The sequence below is a fragment of the Eleutherodactylus coqui genome, chromosome 6 (genome assembly GCF_035609145.1).
Source record: "Eleutherodactylus coqui strain aEleCoq1 chromosome 6, aEleCoq1.hap1, whole genome shotgun sequence".
Classification (NCBI taxonomy): Eukaryota; Metazoa; Chordata; class Amphibia; order Anura; family Eleutherodactylidae; genus Eleutherodactylus; species Eleutherodactylus coqui.
Genome location: NC_089842.1, coordinates 178770887 through 178794846, shown reverse-complemented (window position 1 = coordinate 178794846; position 23960 = coordinate 178770887). Strand labels below are relative to the sequence as shown.

Genomic DNA, 23960 nt, shown 5'->3' with positions numbered 1-23960 from the left:
GCTGAGGTAGGGCCCTTATAGCTGGACCCGAGGGAGGGGCCCTTATAGCTGGACCCGAGGGAGGGGCCCTTATAGCTAGACCCGAGGGAGGGGCCCTTATAGCTGGACCCGAGGGAGGGGCCCTTATAGCTGGACCCAAGGGGGGGCCCTCATAGCTGGACCCGAGGGGGGGGCCCTCATAGCTGGACCCGAGGGAGAGGCCCTCATAACTGGACCCGAGGGAGAGGCCCTCATAGCTGGACCCGAGGGAGGGGCCCTCATAGCTGGACTCGAGGGAGGGGCCCTCATAGCTGGACCCGAGGGAGGGGCCCTCCATAGCTGGACCCGAGGGAGGGGCCCTACATCTGGACCCGAGGGAGGGGCCCTACATCTGGACCCGAGGGAGGGCCCCTACATCTGGACCCGAGGGAGGGCTCTTACATCTGGACCCGAGGGAGGGCCCCTACATCTGGACCCGAGGGAGGGCCCCTACATCTGGACCCGAGGGAGGGCCCCTACATCTGGACCCGAGGGAGGGCCCCTACATCTGGACCCGAGGGAGGGCCCCTACATCTGGACCCGAGGGTGAGCCCCTACATCTGGGCCCGAGGGTGGGCCCCTACATCTGGGCCCGAGGGTGGGCCCCTATATCTGGACCGGAGGGAGGGCCCCTACATCTGGGCCCGAGAGTGGGCCCCTACATCTGGGCCCGAGGGAGGGCCCTGAGGCCACCCAGGGGCCACCCCTTCAACAGCAACCAAGAAAAGATGCTCTAGAATTGTCATTTTATGAGGAATTTAGTAAAATAGACATTTGGAAGAAAGGACAGATCTTCTTTAAGGAAGGAAGCAAAAAATATTGCAAGATATGTGTGTGTGTATTGAGTTCCTCATGAACAGGATATGTGAATAAATGATCATGAGAGCTCCCAGTCAGTAATCTACTAATAATTATTGAATTACGCTACAGTCAGCCACTACACAGCATGAAATGACTGATAGCAGTAACAATAGATATACTGCAGCATGTGATATGCGTATCAGCATTTCTCCGGATATAGCTATCATTTATCCTGTGATGATATCTTCCCTGCTTCATATATAATTTTGTTTTTTCAATCGTCCTTGAAGTTTACTAAAAATTAGATGGATGTTGGTGCATAGCAAGTTTTAGTTAGTCCCTATCATTAAAATTGTATGGTTTCCCGCTTCCTGGGACTTTTCCAACCTCTGTGTAATTAGTCTAATAAAACATTGGAAAAACATTTTTATAGCCACCAAAAGGTTAGAGAAAATGTTCTGGGTTTTGCATTAAATTGTGAGGGAAAACAAAAAGCTGTGGAAATATTCTCTCTGGGAGTTTCCATTTTCATCGGACCTAAGCAGCTTTACTGCAATTTAATGTGCAACTCTGCAGGTTAAGGGCTTTTTCAGATATGCGTATAAGCTGGCCGTATTTCACAGACAGCACATGACCCCATAATAGTCTATGAAGCCATTCACATGCCCGGTTTTTCTCATGGATTGAAGGTCCATGTAAAAAAAAATGCTAATGTCGTATTCTGGTCTGTATCATAGATGAGAAACGGGCATGTGTGAATAAGCTCTAAGGCTATGTTCACATTTGGCAGAAATGAGGCGGGTTTTCCATAGCAGAATTGTCTACAGACATATTATAGTTTTTGCCACAGATTTTAACACAATGCGTTACAAAGATCCGCCGGGGGAGATCCTCTATGTGTGAATATAGCCTGCAGGAAACGTTAAATGGATTGTAAGACATATATATGTTTTCCTAAATGTAAGGAAAGTTATCAGATAGAAGAGCTTTACTCACCAGTTCAGTTCCCCCCACCACCTCGATACTCCCTGCTAGGCTGTACATTGCTGCATCGGTCACATACCCATATACCCACATGACCATTGCAGCCAATCGCTGGCCTCAATGGTATATATTGCACTACAGCAATAATGAAGTGTATCTCTAGTTTGAATGGGCTATGTATTAATATTTACAAATATCTGAGACCTAGCAAGAGAACGGTGCATTCATGACAGTCGCACCATGTTACATTAGGGAACCTAAGTATTGAAAATGACACAAGAAAGTTAGGAGGCCCTATTACAGATCTTGTTTTGGAGTACAGAAACTTCAAGTTACACCTCTGTAAGCGCCAAGAGCTTACAAACCTTGAGGAAATGGGGAGTACATGTGGGAAACAAGTGCTTGATCTGTACAATAGGCCAGCCATCTTCTATATAATAAATATATCATTATTATATAATGAGCCGCTCACTAGGCAATACCTATATATGTACAGATGTAAAGTGCATTAAAAGGGTTGTCTGGTTACCAGACAACCCTGCTTTGATAGGGCTGGATGGGTTAAAATAATAAACTGAAACATACCCCTCCGTGGCCACCAGAATGCAGCGAGAGTAGACCGAGCGATCCAGGAGTTTGGAGATGAAGGGTTGGTAGTTGGCAACACAGGACGGTCAAGATATATTTATTTATTTTAATAATGGGGTATGACGCCGTCGGACATGCGCAGTACAAATTTTTTTTTTTAACTCCTGCTTTTCCTGCATCATCGCCTAACAGCAATGTCAATTGCAGAAGGGCCACGGATCGGATAGTTTCCATTGACTTCATTGGAAGCCGTTCATGCAGAATCCACGTAAAAGTGGAGCATGCTACAATTTTTTTTTCCTTCGCAAGCGGAAACCGCAACTGGTTTCCGCTCATGTGCAGGAAGAATCACTTTTCTATAGCATGCTATGGAAGGTATTTGCTGCTCCAAATTCCGCAATGCAAATCCGCCCGTGTGCAGGCTGCTTAAAAAGAGGGGAAGATTCCAGAAGAAAGGGACAGGTTAAATATTGTAGTGGAGTGACTAATGACAGCCTGGGAGAGACTCTAGATGAGGTGTGAGGGAATAGGGTCACTAATGCAAGTAGTAGGCTGAGAAGAGCCTGAAGACTTCTTCTGTTGTTGGGCCAAATGCTGAGCGTGAACTAGAGGAGGTGCAGGAGAGAAGGGGATCAAATTTACTTGGCCAGAATTTGTTGATGGGCACTTATTATCCTCTACAGTTGCAGTCCCTAGGAACATTCATGGATGCCCACAGGCACCCACTCCTGGTTTGGGCTTGCAACAGTCATTCACTGTGCTACTACTTGGAAAAAGCTGAGCTCAGCGAACAGGAAGCACAATGGTATACTGATTCCCTATCACTGCTACAACTACACTTCAGTGATCATCTGGCATCTCAGTGATAGGCCCTCCGAATGACCACTGCTGATATATCCTAGTGATATGCCAGTGAGACAAATGATTAAAACCAACCCCTCTTAAAGATTGCTTTCAGATGGTTCTAAAAGGACTTTCTTATTGGCACTAAATATGCATATGGCTCCAGCACAGATATATTATGGCCATTTTAAGTCTGTGTATATGACATATTCCATCTATCTTACTGTATATAACACACATATACTAATATACTATCTATAAAAATGCTAATTTGTATAGTATAAATCTATAATGAGATTTGAAAACCCAAATTGCTGTAATTTACTTGTTCAATCTTTCATAGCAAGAGTTGCCTCCAGCCATTTGGGCAACACCCAGAAGCTACAATATAATATAATGCACCTTTCATTTGTAACTTGTGGGTGAGAGAAGTTCTAAAATCGATGCTGACGACAGACATTGCTTGTTTATTTTCCAGCAGAAATGGGTGTTTACTGCCCATAAATTCTGAGTAGAAAAAGAGCTAGTTGAGTTAAACAGACAAGTCATTGTGTTCACCCCAGTAAACTAGCTGCCAGGATCACAATACAGGGTGCACAGCTGTGTCATGGAGAATATCATTTGTTCATTATGTAACAACTGGTGACTAGGACAGAATCCAATATCTATCTTGTCTCATGGATTGTGCAGGTTCCCACTTGTGCATATAGAGTATTGTGTGCATTTTCTTCTAAGTACCTTTAGTGTGCACGTACCTAGGTTTTAGGATAGAATTTGGATTCTATGGAAGTTTACATTAATGTCTAATGTTCTGTTTAGTTCTGAGGTGTTGATCTTGGACAATGGCGATATAACAGACATTGGCTGAGTTATTGTAAGGCATCATGCATGCTACCGTTTTGCAGCTCCATACAACTAAAAGCTCATAGTTTTAATGTTGCCCCCAAAGAAGTCAACGTAGAGAAAAGCATTATTCCTGAAAACATAGTACATATCCGGAGGGTCTTGGCTAGCCTATATTCTGGCTCTTTGAAGCCTTAGGCTGGGGTCACACAGGACGTATTCCCAGTGGAAATCCATGGATTTCCATGGGATAAGCGCAGCATTTAGCCATGGGTTTTGGAGCAGCTTCGCTGCATGCTTTTCCGTTGCAGCTGGCAACTCCATAGAGAGGAACGAGGTTGCAATGGAAAACAAAAAAAAGAATTGACATGCTGCGTCCTGGGAATCCGCGCCGCAGCATGGGCTAATGTCAGCTTTGCCGCAAAGGATTGTCCACCCTGTGTGGACAAGATTTTTTACAAATCTCGTCTACATGGCTGGCTAATCCCAGAATTAGTGGCCACAAGCTGACTTGCCACAGCAAAATTTCGCGGGGAATTTTCACAGCAAAGCCGCCCTGTGTGAAGCCAGCCTGTCAGCACTGTTCTCCCCACGACACCAAACTTCTGCTGAGGTGGCCGTGCAGCTGACCCCGCTGTCACTGCAGCCGGCTACATCTTCCATGTGCTCATTGCCCCGCTGTCAGCATCGATGGACGCAGCCGCCGCCGCTGCCATTGTCCCTGTTGGAGCTGCCATGTCTTGTCCTGCGGTGCCCTTGCTCATGCCCGTGCTGTTACTGTAGCCAGCAGTGGCGGCCGCCGTTAGCATTGTCCCCGCAGGAGGTCCGATGTCTAGTGCTGTGGTGCCCCTGCTCATGCCCTTGCTGCCACTGTAGCCGCCATTGACCCTGCTGCAGCTCCGGTGTGCTGTGCTGCGGCTCCCCTGCTCCTGCCCCAGCTGTCAGTGTAGCCACCAAAGCTCTGCCAGCAGCACTGTGACTATGGGTGACAGCAGCCTCCCATCTCCCCTTACCAGCTCCCGGACACGCTGCAGCACAGTACTCTGTCGCCGGACCTTACACTTCACACTGGCAGGACCTGCACGGGGAGCATGGCCTGCAGCCAATGACAAGCAGGGGGCATCACCTGGCTGTCAAACAGCCTTTTCCTGGTGGACATCCACGTCAAGGTGGCGTCAAGGTACAATAATACCGGACTATCCTTGCTGCCCGGCGTAAAAGCCCCCAGTGCTATATTGGCTTGGCGGGCATTTTTACGCCGGGGGAATACGCCTGTATGATCTGATGCATTAGAAGCCAATGCATCAGATGGTAGCATATATCGGCCGACCGTGAAAAAGGTGGCCGATATACGCCCGTGTGATTAAGCCCTTATTTCACATGGATGCAAACTGTTCCACGGGATGCTGCAGAATTTGCCGTTGTGGAAATCCACACCAAAATCTGTTTGTCTAAAAGTGTCTTACAGCATCAAAACGTGGTGCAAAGCATGTTAGTTTTTTGGCACAATTCTCAGTACCGTTTCTAAATCACCTTTGTGTCTAAAGGAAGTGTAAAGAACAACATAAAACTCCTACAGTCTGCAGCCTGTTGTAAAGCAAATCAACTAACAATATGAGAATGGGAAACTTGTTGCAAGAAATCTGGTCTGGATAAAGGGGTGGACTTCTCAAAAAGGGAGTTAATATTACTACTATGACCAATAGTCTTCTAGACAAATCATTTCAGCAAACCACAAGCAGTTTCACTGCGCAGTAACCTTCTCTACCTCCTCAAATGGAAAATTATGATGAAAGTATAAAAAATGCTCCTTTATGCAAAATAAGACTGTAGCTACTTAACCATCTGCAAGTTTCCATACCTATAAGGTAATTTTTATGACAAACCTATTCTCGGTGGGGGGGACATATATGTCTTCCTGCTGTGCTTTAGATCTCATAAGTACGAAGACTGTACATATGGCATATGCAGTCCCTGTGTGTCCGTATTACAGAACTATGGGTATTCCTAGTGCCACTTTAAAGATTTTCTCTAGAAGCAATGCTTCTGCACAATGCCACCTCCACAATAAGACAGCAGGTCACATTTTTTTTACATTTATCGGATTTAAACACCTTCCTATAAAGGGACTTCTAGAATGAGAATAGAGAGGCGCAGAGACTCTAGACGAGTTATCTAGTGTTATGTCATTTATTATATGCCACTTTCTTACACATTATAAAAAATATTATACATAAAAACCTTCCTATAGGCCAGGAAAAGTGCACTCAAAATCTACTTAGATACAGTAATGCATATGAAAGGCACCATAAACTATGTAAGGCTGCCTGTCCATGGGCGTTGCAGCATCCCGCAGCAAATCTCCGCCACGGGAGCCGCCGCCCGGGAGCAGGAACTGGCTGACGGATCTCCACTGTCAGCCTATCTGACAGATAGGTTGACCGTGGAGAATCGCATGCTGTGATTTGCCGGCCGCGAGCAGAGAATCGTACTGATTATCCTCTGGATAAGTCATCAAGAGTTGATCGGCTGGGATCTGCTGCTTGGGATCCCTGTTGATGGTCCACTCCACTGTTAGTGCAGCGGGGTTGGACGTAGCTATCAGTGGTATGGGGAGGAAGTAAAAGCAATGCGAGCGCTATGCTTCTATTACACTTCCTGCTCATCATTATGGGACTAGACTCCCCTGACCACTGATGATGATGTCTGGCCCTGCTGTACTAACAGCGGCCTGGACAGTCAGCTGATTTTCAGGGATCTGAACAACAGATCCCTGTCGATCAATTACTGATGACCCTCCTAAAGGCTGTAATATCCCTTCAAACATATGTAGCTATAGGATGTTCACAGATAACAGCTGCACCTGACATCTGGTGCCCGAAAAAATATACCAATGTTATAAATGGCGCATGTCAGATGGGTGGCAATGCTAGAGAATTTTTCATTGGGGCCCATCAATTTGTAGTTACAGCGCTGATCAACAGACTGAAGGCTACCTTGTAGAACAAATGAGACACAGACTATAAGTTTTCATAAGTGATATGTCTGCTGTTGAACCCCACAGTTCAGAGGACAAAACAATGGGTTAACAGGAAAAATATCAGAATTTTTGTTCCGTGTATTCTTCTGCTTACATGACATTTTCACCAAATACCATCCTAATACATGCAGAATGCAGAGTCAGTTTCTATTCCTGGCAGCTACAGTATTTCAGCTCTTTATCACAGCATGACTCCACAGTACAAGGAAAGTTGACCACTAGAATGATATATTATCTTGTGTATTACAGTTTACCTATTGACAGATATGCAGTGTTTACATGATAGAGGCAGTCCAGTGCTGACCAGCTTGTCATTAGCTTTTCTTCTCAACAAGATATTCATGGCCGTTTATCTCTTCCAGTGTTTCACTTGCTGGCTGAACAAAATGTTGCAAAAATCAAATACTTTAACATAGCAATAGTAAGACATGAAAAACGGAAACAAAATTATGCTGACAAGCAATAATGAAATGACTACATAGTTATGGACAGATATTGTCCAAAAGAATGGGGTTCATATTCGTGGGAGATTTGTGCGTCTCGCAGGCATGAAAATCAGATGACCTATAGAAGCAAAAACTGAAATTTGAACTGCATAATATGAAATGTCCATTTCTTCTAGTTGCAAAAGTCATGTGCTTTAGGTCTTAGGGCGGCTTCAAGTGGACGTACGAGCGCTATGTACGAGGTTTCTTTGTGCGTGTATTGCAGGGCATGTTCATTTTCACGCGGCAGACGAGCACATGCCAATTTAAATGGCTATGTAGCCTAATGAGTTCCAGCTGTGCTTTTTTTCTTCAGAGGATTGCACAGTGTTTCACAAATCCCTTTTCATATCGTGCACACTTTTGTGCACCCCTCATATACTTCTTGGTGCACAAATGTGCATAAAAATAGCAAGACCTATTTTTTTTTTTTGCGCGTGCACAAAAAGAAAATGTGAACTAATCCATTGAAATCAATGGGTTCTGTTCTCTGCATATTGCTGTTGTAGGCCTTATTCACATGGGCGTATTTTTCATCAGTATTTTGTGAGCCGAAGGGCGGATCTGGACGACCGTAGTTCGGCTGGGTTTTCAGCCCGACCGATATACGGCGTCCCTCTCTGCAGGGGGAGGAGCCTGAAAGAGCCGGAAGCAGTGCACTGAGCTCCCGCCCCGTCTCTGCCCCTTACCACTATTTGCAATGTGAGGGGGCGGGTGGGGGTGGAGCCAAGTTTCGAGACATAACTCCACCCCCATCCCGACCCTCCCGCCCGAAATCAGAAGTGGGTCCAAAATACAGAAGAAATGCAAATCTTTCCACTATACTTTCTCTCCACTTCTAGTTTTGGCTCACAAAATACTGATGATAAATACACCCATGTGAAAGAGCCCGTAGACTGGCCCCAACAATACTAAGGAATTGCATATGTTATAAATCTATTATAAATTTTATGTACAATTTAAATTCCTGTTGTGTATTAATTTTTTTGAAGCAGGAAATGGGTCATGTCACGTGAACAGAACTGCTCCCTTTTGCTGTGTTGTTAATACACTGAGCTGAATCTACGGGAAATTCCAATTTCTGGTTTCCTTCCAGCTCCATTAACAAGCTGCAGACTTTACTACAGTGAGCAGACTCCGGACAGCTGTAAGCTCTTTTTCACACGTATCAAAATCTGCAGTGGAATTTGCCACCATGCTGAAAAATCTGCATCAAGAATTGCATGTCTAACGTGTGGATTCTGATGCAGAATTGAAAATAGCTAATTCTGCTGGCAACTCCAATCAAAATACACAATAAGGGCTTATTTACACGAGCGTATAGCAGCCGGTATTTTCACAGCCGGCCGCTATACCCTTCCATCTAAGCAGTGCCCCCTCCCTCCCCAGAGACAAATACAGATCAAACTGATGAAATCCTGATGACATGTGGTTGTAATGCCATCAATAACAATATGATTGTGTGCAACTGGCCTAAAGCCATATTTACACGGCCAATATTCTCGTGCGAGTTTTGTGTGCTAAGACATACAAAACTCATACGAAAATAGACCCCAATGTTTACAGTGATCTATTCATATGGGCAATTTCTCTTTTGCTGCTATGCTGCAAGATGGAAAGATCTTGTATCCTATTTTCATGCAAGCCTCGCACCAGAGTTGTTCAAGCAAATGCATCACTCAGTGCATGGATGGGGTGTCTGTGTGCTTTGCTGTGCAATGCGAGTTGCGCCTGAGAATCTCAGGCGCAACTTGCTATCGTCCATTAAATACTGCCAGAGGGCTATTTCAGACGACCGTATATCGGCTTGGTTTTTTACACGCCGAGCCGATATACGGTGTCCTTGTCTGCAGGGGGAGGAGGATGGAAGAGCCAGGAGTAGGAACTGAGCTCCCGCCCCCTCGCCACTCCAAGTCCCGCCCCTCCCATTGCAAATAGTGGCGAGGGGCGGGGAAGGGGCGGGAGCTCAGGTCCTGCTCCTGGCTCTTCCATCCTTCTCCCCCTGCAGACAAGGATACCGTATATCGGCTCGGTGTGGAAACCGAGCCGATATATGGTCGTCTAAATAAGCCCTTATGGTGGGCTCAAGCCAGAAGTGGCTACGGCGTCCTGCACATAGTTCTGCCATGCATATGAGGCCTATGTCCACTTTCAGTAAGGGCTCATTTTGTTCACCTGTATTCTGGATGAGATTCCTGGCCTGACCCAAACACACAGCATTATAGATCCTTATGATGGGTTGATGCTCTGTAGTATTGGTGCAGTAGGATAAATTCAAAGTTTTTTACTTTCTATGTTCTTTTTATAATTTTTTTTTGTCCTCCAAAAATTGCACCAAAAAGAAAAGTTTGAATGTAACCTCACAGTGCTAAAAGAAGGGTGTTCCATTTAACTACACTCTTGTTTGCTGTCTTTGGTTGCTTAACATCTGGATTAACATCAATGGGCAGGGCCCATGGGTGACTACTCCAGATTTCCATGCTCTTACATAGAGGTGATGGCAGCAATTACATATGCTGCCATAAAGAATAAGATGAAAGCCAGCACCCAGGTTGTGGATTTTGAGTATTCTCTTGCTGTAGGGGTAAAAAGGACCAACATTTCACTCCCTGCTGGAATATTGTTTTAATAATAATTTGTAAGTAATAAAAAAAAAATAAAGCCAGCTTCACATGAGCGTATGCATATTTACGCACTGAACCATGCTCTTTTTTGTGCACACATTGGCATATTTTTACACCTGTAAGGCATGTTCATTTGCACGCGACAAAGACAGAAATGGTTTATTAAGGCCCATTTACACGGGATGAATGTTGGGCAAACTATGCCCAACACTCGTCCCCACAAATACTCGCTCCCGTGCTGCTGTACAGGAACGAGTGTAACTGTCTCTCTGACAGCGCAGCCAGCAGAGGACTGGGACGGGAGGAGGCTCTCCTCAGCTCCTCTCCATTCACTTAACATAGCGGCTGTTCAGTACTGAACGGCTGCTATTTACACTGAACAATCATCATTCAGGATTTTATGCAGCCTAAACAATGAGTAATGATCCTGAACACTGATCATTCAGTGTAAATAGCAGCCGTTCATTATTGAACAGCCGCTATGTTAAGTGAATGGAGAGGGGTGGGGGAGAGCGAGGAGAGAAATCTCCTGCAGCCGCCCCGCTGTGAGCACAGGAGCGAGTACGTACGGGGATGAGTGTCGGGCATTGTTTGTCCAACATTCGTTCTGTGTAAACGGCCTTTAGTCTTAATGAGTTTCAGTTGAGTTCTTTTTCTTGCGCAATTATAGTTTTACCCATATCTTTGCGTATGCATTAGTGCACCCACATTGACTTCTGTGAGGGACCTTTGGTGCACAAATCTGCAGAAAAATAGAGCATGTTCTATGGGGGGTTTTTTGGGCGTGACCAAAATGAGCTCACAAAATATGTAAATGTGAACGAACTCATTGAAATCAATGGGTTCTATTCTCTGCATATTGCATGCACAGATATGCAAACATGAAAAAGTACAAGACAATTGAGAAAGTAAAAAAAGGCAATTCCTTCCCCAGAAGAGGAGAGAAGGAAATGTTTGCAGGGAGCAGTGCAGAGTAAATCTCCTTGCAGTGAATGTGAGGGAGGGTTCCCTGTGTGTTGTGTAATTGCACACAGCCCAGTGACTCCCTCCCTCTTGCACTCTCACTGCTGGGGATTTTGTGTGTGTGTTGTTGCAAGCAGTGAGCTCAGCTGATGAGTCAGAGCCATGCAGTCATTCCACTCTGCACCCAGCTCCTGGCTCTGCATAGCAAGTCTTGGGAAAACACAGTCGTCTTGTAGCAGGAGCTGCATGCACAGATCTGGGGAGGACTCCTCATTCTTGTACTGAGCCCAGGCTGCTGACTGGGTACACATCAGCCCTCTCTGCTGGACTGCCACTTCCCCATATAGGAAAGCTTGGACATGTTCAGTCTGGCTGTGCTTCTGTTTGCAGGAACTTGGTGAGTTCTGGGAAGACTTGGAGGGGTTGGGGCTTCAGTAGATGGTCTTGTGCTGTGCTCACTGTTTTGTCTTCCACTTCCCTAATCTAAGATGCAATGTAGCTGAGCCGAGCTTGTTAAATACAGCAGTGTTAAGTTTGTGCTTGTGATATTGCAATGTGATGTTTTTCGTAGGACTGCATGTATGTTGTTAAACCACTACGCAAGACTGTTCAGTTCCATCAATTACTTTGTAGCAGATGTCGTTTGTTTGTTGAAAGAACTGTAACTTTTTTGTATTAGGTTTTGTTTCTTAATGCTTTGCAATAGCAACACTCTTTCCTTTTAAAAGTAATCGATTGCAAACTCTGTAGGTTAAATCTGATCCATAAATAAGAGTCTGTGCCTTAGTGAAGTGAATGGTAGTGACTTGTAATATTACAGTGGTTCTTTTCTAAGTAGCATGCAGTACATTCAGCCTAGATCTTGGTGAGTGACTTTATGGGCATCCCAGTCCCTCCCACTGTCCTTCCCAACATGAGGGGCCTTGTGGTCTTTGCAAGAAATTACAGTCCATGTGTTTGGGTTGGGAGGGGGTGGATAGTGCAGATTACTGTCTGTTTTAAATAAAAGCAGCGAGCGTGACATATAGTGCAGAGCACAGTACAGTGGAGGCTTTTGTAGTGGGATAAAATGATTACTTTGTTGTTATGCATTTGCAATACTTTTGCAGCCTTTGTAAGGGGGAAACCACTTAGAATATATACAGACAAGCCTTGGGGTTTGCCAAACTGAAAACGGAGATTTCCCTTATTAAGAAGGGTTTTGAGGCTGCAAATACGTTTTCCATGTGGTATAGTGCCTTGAGTCACTACTTACATAAGTGGTAAGATTATTGGGGCTCCTAATAACCTTACATGGTGGGCTTTACTTTAGGGGACACAGTATCTGAACAGGTTAAGCCTGTGATGATTCCAAATACAGTCACTGGGGCGGGGAGTATTTGAAAAATTTTCCAGAAAGGAGGTAAAGCCTTCACATGCATAGGCTAGGTGCAAACTTGCATAAAAAAGGTGTTAGGTCCACAAAAATTGATGCTTTTTCATACAGGCGCAACTCTGTGTGGCTTCTGAATTTGGTTTGTTTGTCATTTTTTTTCTATGCATGTTGTACGTTTTTTACATATGCCAAAAAAGTGAAACTAGCTCAATTCCTCTTTTATTTTTTCCTGCATCCATGTGCTGTGCCTTTTATTTATTTCCCCCCCCCCCCCCCCCCCCGATTGACTTGAAAGGGCGAATAGTGCATGCACTGAGTTTTTCACGAAACCTGTGTCTGCGTGAAAAAACTCGATAGTGTGTGTTGCACTATAGTATAATATAGGTATGGGTGTAATCCCCTTTTTTTTAACAGACTACACACGGATGAAAAAACCGCTACGGTGCCGGGGGCTTTATACTGTATCTTCCATTCTGAATCAGGCATGGGAAGTACAGAGAACGCAGTCATTTCTGTAGAGCAAGAGCGCGCTGGTAGGTGTAGATGCATTCTTGTGCTTGCATTCACTCTGCTCTGACTTTGCAATTTCCTGTAATATCAGTTTCCTGTTTTGAAAGCAGCGTGCCATGTACTGTATTCTTAAATCACTACAGTTGCACAGCAAAGGGTTTCTTCTTTGACGTTGTTATTCCTCATCGCCTTCATAGTGTCAATATATGCTACATGCAAATATTAGAAATGTTGTACAACAAATATTGACTGACCATATATAGGCAGACCAAACCCCTGCACTTATGTAGTGAGCAGCATATACACTGCTACTGTACATGCAGGTTTCCCTATATACAAAGGTGTTTTTGTTGACTACATCCTTTTTTATTTGGCTTTTCGTAAACCTGCAGATTAAGCCAAGCAGATGGAATGTGTTTGTGGATTTCCTAGGAAATCAGACAGACTTGCGTCTCAAGGAATAGATTTTGGTGAGAGAATTTTGGGGGGAACATATTGAAATCCCTCCCTCCTCATTTTCCCTTATTGGGATTCTTGGCTGGTAGCGTGCAGCTGCCCATTCCAGGAAAATATGCTCAAGTCAGTTTTCCTGGCTCACTCTAATCCGGTAAAACATGTCTGGGGAGAAAAGCTGAGCTAGGAGCGGCCCTGACAGTTGCTGATAGTAGGTCACTACGCAATCGGAACAGAAACCACTCCTGAAGTGTCTATATGTGGGAGGAACTGCTGCATGCCTGTAATTGTCAGCTCTTTGCAACAGCATGCCGTATTTATGCAAGTGGCAAGCTGGTAAAAAAAAAAAATAAATTAGGAATGTCACTAAAATTTCAATCCCTTCAAGGAGTAGTGGGGGTTTAGAAAAACATGTCTGCTTTCCTCAAGAAACAGCGCCACACTTGTTCATGGGTTGTTTCTGGTATTGCAGCTCAGTTCCACAGAAGTAAAGGTAACGGAACTGCAATACCAAAAATAATCCATTGACAGGTGTGGTGCTGTTTTTGAGACAGAATAAAAAGCAAAGAAGGCATGATCTTCTAATCCTGTGTATAACTTTTAAATAGTTTTTTTTTTTTTTTGTAGAGAGGTCAGTGTGATGTTAACTTTGATGCCCCATCTCCTTTCAAAGATGGCATTAAGTGTTTTCAGTGGCCCATGGTCTCCTATCTGCTTTCTGTAATGTTGCTGTAAAAGTCGTGTCGCATGAATGGCACTGTACTATAGATACTGATTAATTAGTGGTTATTGCATCTCAATTTAAAGAAGTTGTCCAGTTGTAAAAGATTGTTGGCCTATCTGCAGGATAGGCCATCAAAAATAGATTGACGGGGGTCTGCCACTGGGACCCATGCTGATCAGTTGTTTGTTGGGTCTGTGTGCTCATAAAATGAGCTGATTTCTGCAGGAAGCAAAAGTCTCCATTCCTACTGCAGTGAGCAGGCGTGGTGTTGCAAGGCAAGTTCTCTTTCACTTCAATGCGAATTTAGCCTGCAATACCAAGCCTGGTCATTGCAATGGTAATGGAGCTGTCTGCTTCCTGCTGAAACCAGTTCAATGCACAAGTACACAGCCCCAGTAAACAGTTGATTGGCGGGGGTCCCTGGCAATGGATCCTCTTTGATCGACTATTGATGGACCTGTCGCCTTTATTTGAGGTATAAGGTCATTCTAAACTAAGGTTGCATGGATGTGCGGACTTCTTTTGAGCTTGAAAGTATCTTGGGTTTCATGGGATAATCTTCATATCTGTTGTGACTTTTCAGTCCAGTGGAATTATGCAACATCCGTCAGAGCACATGCTAGACAAACATAGATTTAGTTTCTTATGACTATCACCACATCTGACAAAAACAAGCTGACAATTTCCTGATATATTTCCTTGCACTGTAGTTTTACAGTTGAACATTTAGGCTACTTACACAATGTGCTGTTGGATGCAGGTCTGGTTCTTTCCCTGTCAATCTGGATAGAAAATTGCTGATGGGTGGATACCATTTAAAACGGAGACCAGGGAAGTCTCCATCTCACATGTTGACTGCTTTGGTTCCATCCTTGTTCCATTTTACTATTGGTTCCCAGACTGATGGCAGGGATGGAACCAGTGCCGGATTAAACAGCACAGCGTGAAAAGATCCTTAGGTTATTTTGTAGCTAGATTTCTCTGCATGCATATGCAGAGAAGTAAAAAAAAAAATTCAGTACAGTGATTTTGTATATGAATGCTTTCTTGCACAATTTCCTATGGTTACGTTCTGACTTCTTATGTTGGCTGGTTTAGCATTTTTGCATGTCTGCAAAGTATTATGATTGCAGATTTAGCTGTATTGTGCATAATATATTTTTAGGCCGGATTCCCACGAGCGTATGTGTATTTATGTATGCAGTTGTGCTGCGTTTTTGCTGAATGGGCATTGTGTACTTGTGTGCGCAAGTGCTTTTTTATTTATTTTTCTCTTTTCCCCATAAAACTTGAATCTGTGTAGAACTGTACATACAGAGATGGCTGTCAATTAGTGATAGGACTCAATCTTTCCCCATAAAACGTTAATCAGCCTGACATTTCCTGCGCCAGGCTTAGTATGATTTCTCCTGGCGCATGGTGCACTGAATACATGGAGAGCTGTATGCCTCTGCAAGTATTCAGTGCATCCCGGCTGCTCCGTGCACCCGTGTTCCCGACCAGGTGTACATCTCTGGCATAATTTCTGCCAGTTTCCAGTGTAAATTATGTAGAAACCTGTTGGCCCAGGGTTGCCACTTTCCACTCTGAAAGCTTTCCCTATTTTTTTAAATAAGTGGTGGGACTAGCACAGGCAAAAAAAAAGTTGCATGATTTTTGCACGAGAGGTACTTGAACCAAAACTTGTGACTTCTGTATGCCAGAATACTGGCGTCCAGCTTTTGGTAAATGTCCCCCTATGTATCAATCTCCTCAGATCCTCCTGCTCTAAAATGCTGCCTGCAGTTTGGACAGCACGTTCAAACTGACTCGCTCCCCACAAATTATTCCTGCGGTGGAGGGTGTGCTCAGAAGTCTTTTTTTTTTTTTTTTCAGTACAGTGATTTTGTATATGAATGTTTTTTTCTTGCACAATTTCCTATGGCTACGTTCTGACTTCCTTATGTTGGCTGGTTTAGCGTTTTCTGCATGTTTGCAAAGTATTACCATTGCAGATTGTGCTGTATTGTGCAGCCAGAAGCTGCTTTGCTGTGCAGTATTTGTATCCATCCCCAGTAGTATGTAGAACCATGGCAATATCCAATACAAAGTAGAATACTATGACTATTGTTTGGAAGAGCCGCATTAAACCCATCATGTGCTGCTGTAATTCACTGCTTTTTACAGAGGAGAACCTGCTTAGATTGCTTTATTCAGGGTTTACATTCATTCCTGGTATATTTGGTGCATGATGTGATCTGAACTTTTTTTAGCCTTTTATTTCATAGCCTATGGTTTGCTATAGCCGTGCATCCTGTAGCTGTGCTGTAGTTATAACAGGACTCCCTCTATTCAGACCATAGCAATTATTTTGCTATGCATTGGCCAGTGCTGCAGGAGACCTTTTGGGTTATGGCATCTAACATAAGGCCTGTTAATGTATGAGACATACGGTTATTTGTTTACAAACATGTTTTTTTTATAGGCGTATGTTTTTATACTTTTTGTACTTCTTTAGAAACGTGCTTCCTTTTTTCCCCAGAGGAATCCAAACATCGTGCAAATGTATGCAAATACTCGCCATACATTGTTGCCATCTGCCTGTTTTCTAATGTAACAAAATAGGTACTGTAGCAAAGGTATTCTGCAGTATTGGGACCTTCTGAGAATCTGATTAAAATCTGCAACAGTTCCATTGCTTGAGGACTTTCTGCACCATGGACCATGTTAACTATTGCTTAACAGCTGCAAGAGCTGTAAGAAAACAACAGCTGCAGAAATAGATGCTGGGTGAAAGAAGGAAAAAAAAATACTGAAAGTGATGTGAATAGCAGCACATACATAATGAGGTGTAGTTTGATCTAGGTAGTAGTGCACATAAGGTTTCAGGGCCTCCAGGGTTATAGATATAGAAGTCAGCTTAATATCTCTGGTACAAGTGTGCATTCTGGTATGGAGAACATTCCTTAGATAGCGGGTGTGTTTACAGGCATGTGCTGTGTGCTTGTCGGCACTGGCGTGTGGGTGGATTTGCTTATAACATGTCTTGTTATGCTGGGAATCCACACAAACAATCTCGGTGTATTATAGACTCAATGCTGTGATGTCACTTTAACTACCATTCACTTCAGACCTTTGTCACCAGCCGTTGATGAAATGCAAGATTTTATTGTTCCTTGACCTTTCTGACTGTAATAAAAGTTGCATGTGGTATTTGTCAATGTAGTTTTATGGCAATGTATTTAGGTAGAGTTGCAATGTATCATGCAAGTCATTTGTGTCCCCTCCATAGATTGGGGGGCGGGGTGGGAGGGAAATATAATCTAATCTTTTAATAGTATTCAGCCAATAATCATGTTATGGGTAGACTGATAGAGGCCTTGTCCTTCAGGAATTAAAGGTCATGGGTGCCTTAGCAAGCACTATAGCCATGGTACAGTTGGCTTGGGTAAATAAATTACACTTGAGAGACACTTATCATTTGCTGTCAATTACCGTAACTATTATATGTTGTGCAAATGATGTATAAAGGGTGGCATGTGAACTTTTAAAGGGAATCTGTCAGCTCCTTTGAGTTATGAGCTGATGGGGGCTGAAGCACTGAATCAGGGGATGTGACTCTCGTACTTGACTTCCTCGGCATTCCCTTACTGTCTGCTTGCAGAGCTGTGGTTGTGTGCATCCCACGGGATACATAGATGCATACACATAATGACAGGACTAGTCCTATTGTTGTGTACATGAGCAGAAGTACTGTAGTTCGCAGGATGCACACCTCCATGGCTTTGCTAGCGCACAGCGAGGGAATGCCAAGAAAAGTAAGTATAATATGAACTGAAGTGAGGAATAAGGGAATGTGACTATCCTGCTTACCTTCGTCAGTGTTACCCCGCAGTCCGCTAGGAAAGCCATGGATGTGTGTATCCGAAGACTGAGTGCATGAGCGTAATGACAGGACTAGTGCTGTCATTATGTACACATGCACAAGTAGTCTGTGACTGTGGCTTGGCTAGTGGATAGCCAAGGACCGCAGAAGAAGGCAAGTAGGATAGTCATCCTGTGATTTAGTACTTCAGATTCCCTTTAAAGCAACCCTCCGATCCTGGAGAAACAAAGATGTCCAAATCTCTTCTGACTACCTGATGTACACTGTGCTTTAGGCCGGCTTAACATGAGCGCATGTAGAATTGTGCATGCTTTAGGGCAACGATTTTGCCCTATTAACCATGGCTTTTTTGCCGCCTTCGGTGTATGTCACTGTACTTTCTGCCTGCAGGGCATGTTTTTTGTGTGTGGGACACAAACACAGCTTGAAATGCTTAATTCATCTAATAAGTAGTGGATGTGTTCTCTTTCCAGCAGAAATGCAATGTTTCATGCATCTCCTTGTGTATTCAATGCGCATCTGCACACTCCCATTGACTTCTATGGGGGACTTTTGGTGCACAAATATGCAGAAAAATAGAACGTGTTCTATGTAATGTGTATATATCTGCTAATTGTTAGTATGATGCATTGCTAGTGCATATTTTCCCAAACTTGTCCTCTAGGAATCTGAGGAAGACATGTTTTGAGGATTTACTTAGAAGGTGCTTCCAAATAATGCTCCAGAACCCTTAAATGCTGTGCATGTGTTTTTAATTAGTTTCCCTAAATAACTGCCATATTTTCTCTATGGTAAAACTTCAAGACATGGACCGTTGGGGTTCCTTGAGGACAGCTTTGGAAACATTGATCAAAGAAATCCGTTACCTGACTGTACAAACACCAACCCCATGATACTGTCATTGCACCATAAACTGTAGATTATTGGGTGTTTGTTTGCAGTCACACCATCCCCATACATTTTAGCTTTTTCTGTTATCAGCATGACTTTAACCTTCTTATAAATACTCATGAAAGGGCAGGTCTAGAAGAAGTTACGGTGGTTTCAAATCTGCGCTGGGGACTTGGGTTTCCTACGCCACTCAGCGAGTGGGAAAGGGAATCCCCACGGCTGAAGGGTTCCTTCTCTGGACGGAATAGAACAGTGTCGGGCGGATCTCATTGATTATAATGGGGTCCACCCACTTTTCACCCAGTTGAACGCCTTTTGGGTAGAAGAAAAAATGCTGCATGCAGTGCTTTTTCTTCTGGTATTTTCAGCCTGAGGGTGCATTCACACGAACGTATATCGGCTCGGTTTTCACGCCGAGCCCATATACGTCTTCCTCATGTGCAGGGTGGGGGGGAGGATGGAAGAGCCAGGAGCAAGAACTGAGCTCCCGCCCCCTCTCTGCCTCCTCTCCACCCCTCTGCACTGTTTGCAATGAGGAGAGGCAGAACGGGGGCGGGGCAAATTTGGAACTTAGCCCCGCCCCTTTCATTGCAAATAGTGCAGAGGGGTGGAGAGGGGGCGGGAGCTCAGTTCCTGCTCCTGGCTCCTCCATCCTCCCCCCTCTGCAGATGAGGACGACGTATATCGGCTCGACGTGAAAACCGAGCCGATATACGTTCATGTGATTGCACCCTCAGGCTTATGTTAACATCTGCGTTTGGAGGTTCCGTTGCAGATCTGGCATAAAATGCTGAAGAAAAAAGTCCTGCATGAAGGGCTTCTTTCTCCGTTAAAACTCCAGATGGCCAAATAGACCTCATTATAGTCAATGGGGTCTGTTTTGGTTCCATCACAAAATGGGTCGGTTCAGCCAGAGGATTTCCCTTTGCTGCTTCCATATCAGAGGAAGAACACAATCCCTAAAGTCAGATGTGAACATAGCCTAAGGCCTCATGTCCACTAGAAAAATACAATCTGCGCAGATTTCTGCAAGATTCCACGCGGATTTGCTTTAAATGTTTTTTTGTTTTGTTTTTTTTCATGCGGATATCCGCACCTATTGATAGCAATGTGGCCGATCTGCGCGGAATCCGCACTAAGGCCTCATGTCCACGGTGAAAATCAGGCCCGCTACGGATTCTCCATAGAGAATCCGTAGCGGGTCCCTCCTGCCCCGCGGACATGAGGCATAAAAACAAGAATTTACTCACCTCTCGCCCGCTCCGGATCTTCCCTTCGCCGCGGCTTCATCTTCTCCCCGTCGCGGCCGGATCTTCTTTCTTCGGCTCGGCGGATGCGCAGGGCACGTCGGTTACGTGCCCCGCGCATGCGCCGTCCCGAAGAAAAAAAGAACCGGCCGCGACGGAGAGAAGATGAAGCCGCGGCGAAGGGAAGATCCGGAGCAGGTGAGTAAATTCTTATTTTAGGTCTCCCGCGGATCCGGACGGCTTCCATAGGCTTCAATAGAAGCCTGCGGGAGCCGTCCCCGCGGGAGACCCGCACGAAAATGGAGCATGGTCCAGATTTTTTCATGCTCCATTTTTAAAAAAATCACTTTTATTGACCATCCGCGGGTATTTATCTACCCGCGGGTGGTCAATGCATCCCTATGGGATGCGGATCTGCGGGCAGGAGAAGAGTTAAAATCCGCTGCGGATTTTAATTCTTCTTTTGCCCGTGGACATGAGGCCTAAAAATGGAGCATGCTGCATTTTTTTTTTTCGCGCCTGAAAAATGCAAATCAATTAAAATGCCATTTGCAGGTGCAAAATTCAATTTAATTGACTGCAGATGGCCAATGATATTCCTATGGACAAAATTTCACCCGCAGAATCCGCAATTCAATTTTGCTAGTGGACATGAGGCCTTATACATACATTCTGCTTGTTTCTCTCTAGTACATTTAAGATGCTGTTTTTGCTTTTTTAAAATAAAGTAGAGCAACATTTTAATTACCTCTACTCTCTCGCTTGCTTTGAAGAACCAGAAATACAAGGTGTTAGATGTCGCATGTACTTTTGTGTCCTAGGCAGATTGTTCAGCTATAAGTCAGATTGTGCTAATGAAGTGAATAATAGCTTGCATAAAGCTGCACTGCATCTCAATATGTTAAATTGATGCCTTGTAATACTGAATTTCATGTGCTGATTGAAATCTCTTAGAGTGATAATGATCTGGTTAAAAACCTCTCTGCACTCAAAAAATAAAATAAAAAGGATGTGGATTATAAAAAGAAGCAATGCTTCAAGGTTAGAATATCACTGTACATGCAGAGTCTGATGAAGCAGGTTCATATAGAATATGACCTAAAAGCTCTGTCTCCATGAAAGTAGAAGCCAGCTCTATTATCTCTCCTTTCAAAATGCAGTGATAGTACAAGTGTGTACATCAGGCTAGTTTTGAATTCAGAATCACATATCATGTATTGTAAGTATGTGGGGTTTTCTCCCAATGAAGGTGGGCCAATTGCACATCTGTGTCCGAACTTTCGGACGGAGATTTGGTTGCACATACAGCTGAAAATACCACAAACAAAAGTGTTGCATGCAGCACTTTTTCTTCCATCCAAAAGATGGGCAGCTGGGCGGAAAGTTGGCAGACCACACTATAGTCAATGGGGTCTGTCTGGCACTGTTGGGTTCCATCCGGAGACGGAGCAGTTCGGCCACAGGCATTACATTTTCCTGTTCCCCGAATGGAGCAGGAAAGTGGAATCTCTGCCACAAATGTGAAGCGCCCTTAAAGAGAAAAAAGCAGCATAGAAAAAAAGCAAAAACAAAAAAAGCAAGAAAGATTACAGCAGCTAGTAGACAATGTATAGATTTCCATTCACACAAAGGAACATCTGTCCTCTGCAAGCACAGAACAACCAAAATATTTTCATTGGTGAGCAAGGTCTTAAACTGGTCATAAACATATGGAAGCTGTTTGCCACCAGCTGTCTCCCTCGACATCATTATAAACATGCATGTGTGATAAGCCACTGCCGGACACCTCTTGTAGAGCTTATCTCCCAGTGGGAGCAAAGGATCAGGAATATTGAAACGTAGCATTCCTGATGGCAGAGAATGAGGGTAAGGGCCGCATCACACAGGCGTATGCGCAAATGTGCCTGCTTCCTTGCATGCTGCAAATTTCTAGTTCCGACAGCATATATTTATATTACTCCCCAAATCCACACCATTCGCAACCTGATTGCTTATTTGAATTTACTCATTCCCGGTGATTGGTCATTTGGTTTGGCTGATTCACGGCAATTGGTTGTTTAGGTTGGCTTGTGTAGAAGTGGAGTGTAAGGCTAATACGCATTCTGACCCTGGTATCCCTTTCCTGTGGGCCTCGCTGCGCTCTCCGCTCCTGAAGCCCCCTGCTCCACTGAGCTCGCACTTTGAAGACAGTCCTCCATCCTGCCAGGCAGTGGCAGAGGTGGTAGAAAGATGCCCGTTCCTCCAGACCACGGTTTGCGCTGTGCTGGCTTCGCCCTTCCGACATGCAAAGGGAGCAGCAACTAGGAACGCTGCTCCAACGTCCGGCGCTATGCTGCCTCCTCGCTAAGAAAGCGGGTCCTCTGGACCTCGCAGAGCTGCCTCCTCTATCCTGCCTCCTCCTTCCTGGCATGCTGTGGGAGCACAGAAAGCCTCTCCTCCTGACCCCGCTCAGCTGGGGAGCGCCGCTGCTCTTCCGTGCTGAGAAGGTTTTGTGGGAGCGCCGGCGGCTTGTAGGGAAACCGCAGCTCTGGACCAATGTCCTCCACGGCCCTCCAGGGTGGTGGTGATGCTCCTGCAGAACACAGTGGCAGCAGCCAATCAACATCTGGGGGCGTGACACCCTGTCAGTGATCCTGGCCAACCCATCAACCCATGTCTCCACCCCTAGTTCCCGTGGAGACAAGATGCACCAGTACCTATTAAATGTGAACTGCACAATGTGATATCACATAAGTAAATTCTATCACACAATATATGCCGATGAGCTCCATACATAGTTCTGTAATAACCATGCTGTAGTATGTATAATTAGTACTGCTATACAACTAATATAAAGATCCTTAGTGGTTGTAAGCCCCAGATGCCAGGCCATGACAGGTAGCCCCTTCAGCAGATGCCCCTATTAGGCAATACCTATAATGCCAATCCTGGCTTTAATGTATAAAACTAACCTAGGCCACTTTAACACATGCGCTTGTAAAAAACGCTGCTTTTTTAACATATTTTCAGCCTCCTTGATATCCGTTTTTTACAGCATTTGACTGCGTTTTCAGCCATGTTTTCAGCACAGTTATAAATGCAGCCAAGCAAGCTGATAATGCCAGAAATGAAAAATCACGAAAACCGCATTCTACTGCGTTTTCAGCAGCGCTGAAAATGCATCCCATTCATTTCAATGTGCAAAGCATTGTGTTTTGAAATGCAGAAATGTGTAAAAATAGAACAGACAAGCATAAAAACGTAGTGTTTTTCAAATGCTGTTTGAGAAGCCCCATTGAAATTAATGGTAGTTATTGATAGTGTTTAGTGCTGCGCTAAAAAACGCGGTGTTAAATACAGAAAAAAACGTCTGTGTGAGAGTGGCCTTGTGCCGCTCCGACACATGAATGTGGCCAATCGCCATAATTTTAAAGGCGGCGCTTGGCCCTGCGGCCGGCAGCGTGTTTTATCGCACCCCATCATTGTGATGGGTGATGAGGTGCGCTAAATGGACAAATATATCGCAGCACTGTCTGCTCTAGAACGCATGTCTGTGAGGCCCATTAATTTCAAAGCGCCTGTGTGAGAGAGGCCAAAGCCAGAAGTGGATTAAAAAAGAATGAGAACTATAAAGCAAGGACTTGTGCTTCTCCTTCCTGTGGGATCCTCTTCTCTTTGGCTCAAAAAACTATCCAAATCTGCAAGTGTGGTTCCCCCCAAAATACTG

At 44.5% G+C, this 23960-nt stretch overlaps 1 protein-coding gene across 4 annotated transcripts in view; it reads left to right on the top strand.

Annotated features, from left to right (window-relative positions):
- The window catches only part of MIDEAS (mitotic deacetylase associated SANT domain protein), an 89436-nt gene that overhangs the window by 13233 nt on the left and 52243 nt on the right, over nucleotides 1-23960 (top strand). For 2 of the 4 annotated variants that reach the window (XM_066608338.1, XM_066608335.1), the window contains exon 1: nucleotides 11330-11586. The exons of 1 other annotated variant lie outside the window; for it this stretch is intronic. The gene's annotated coding sequence lies outside the window, so the exon portion shown is untranslated. Of the gene's footprint in view, nucleotides 1-11329; nucleotides 11587-12978; nucleotides 13098-23960 lie in introns of those variants that run through there. One more of the 4 variants, XM_066608337.1, reaches the window with a different exon arrangement.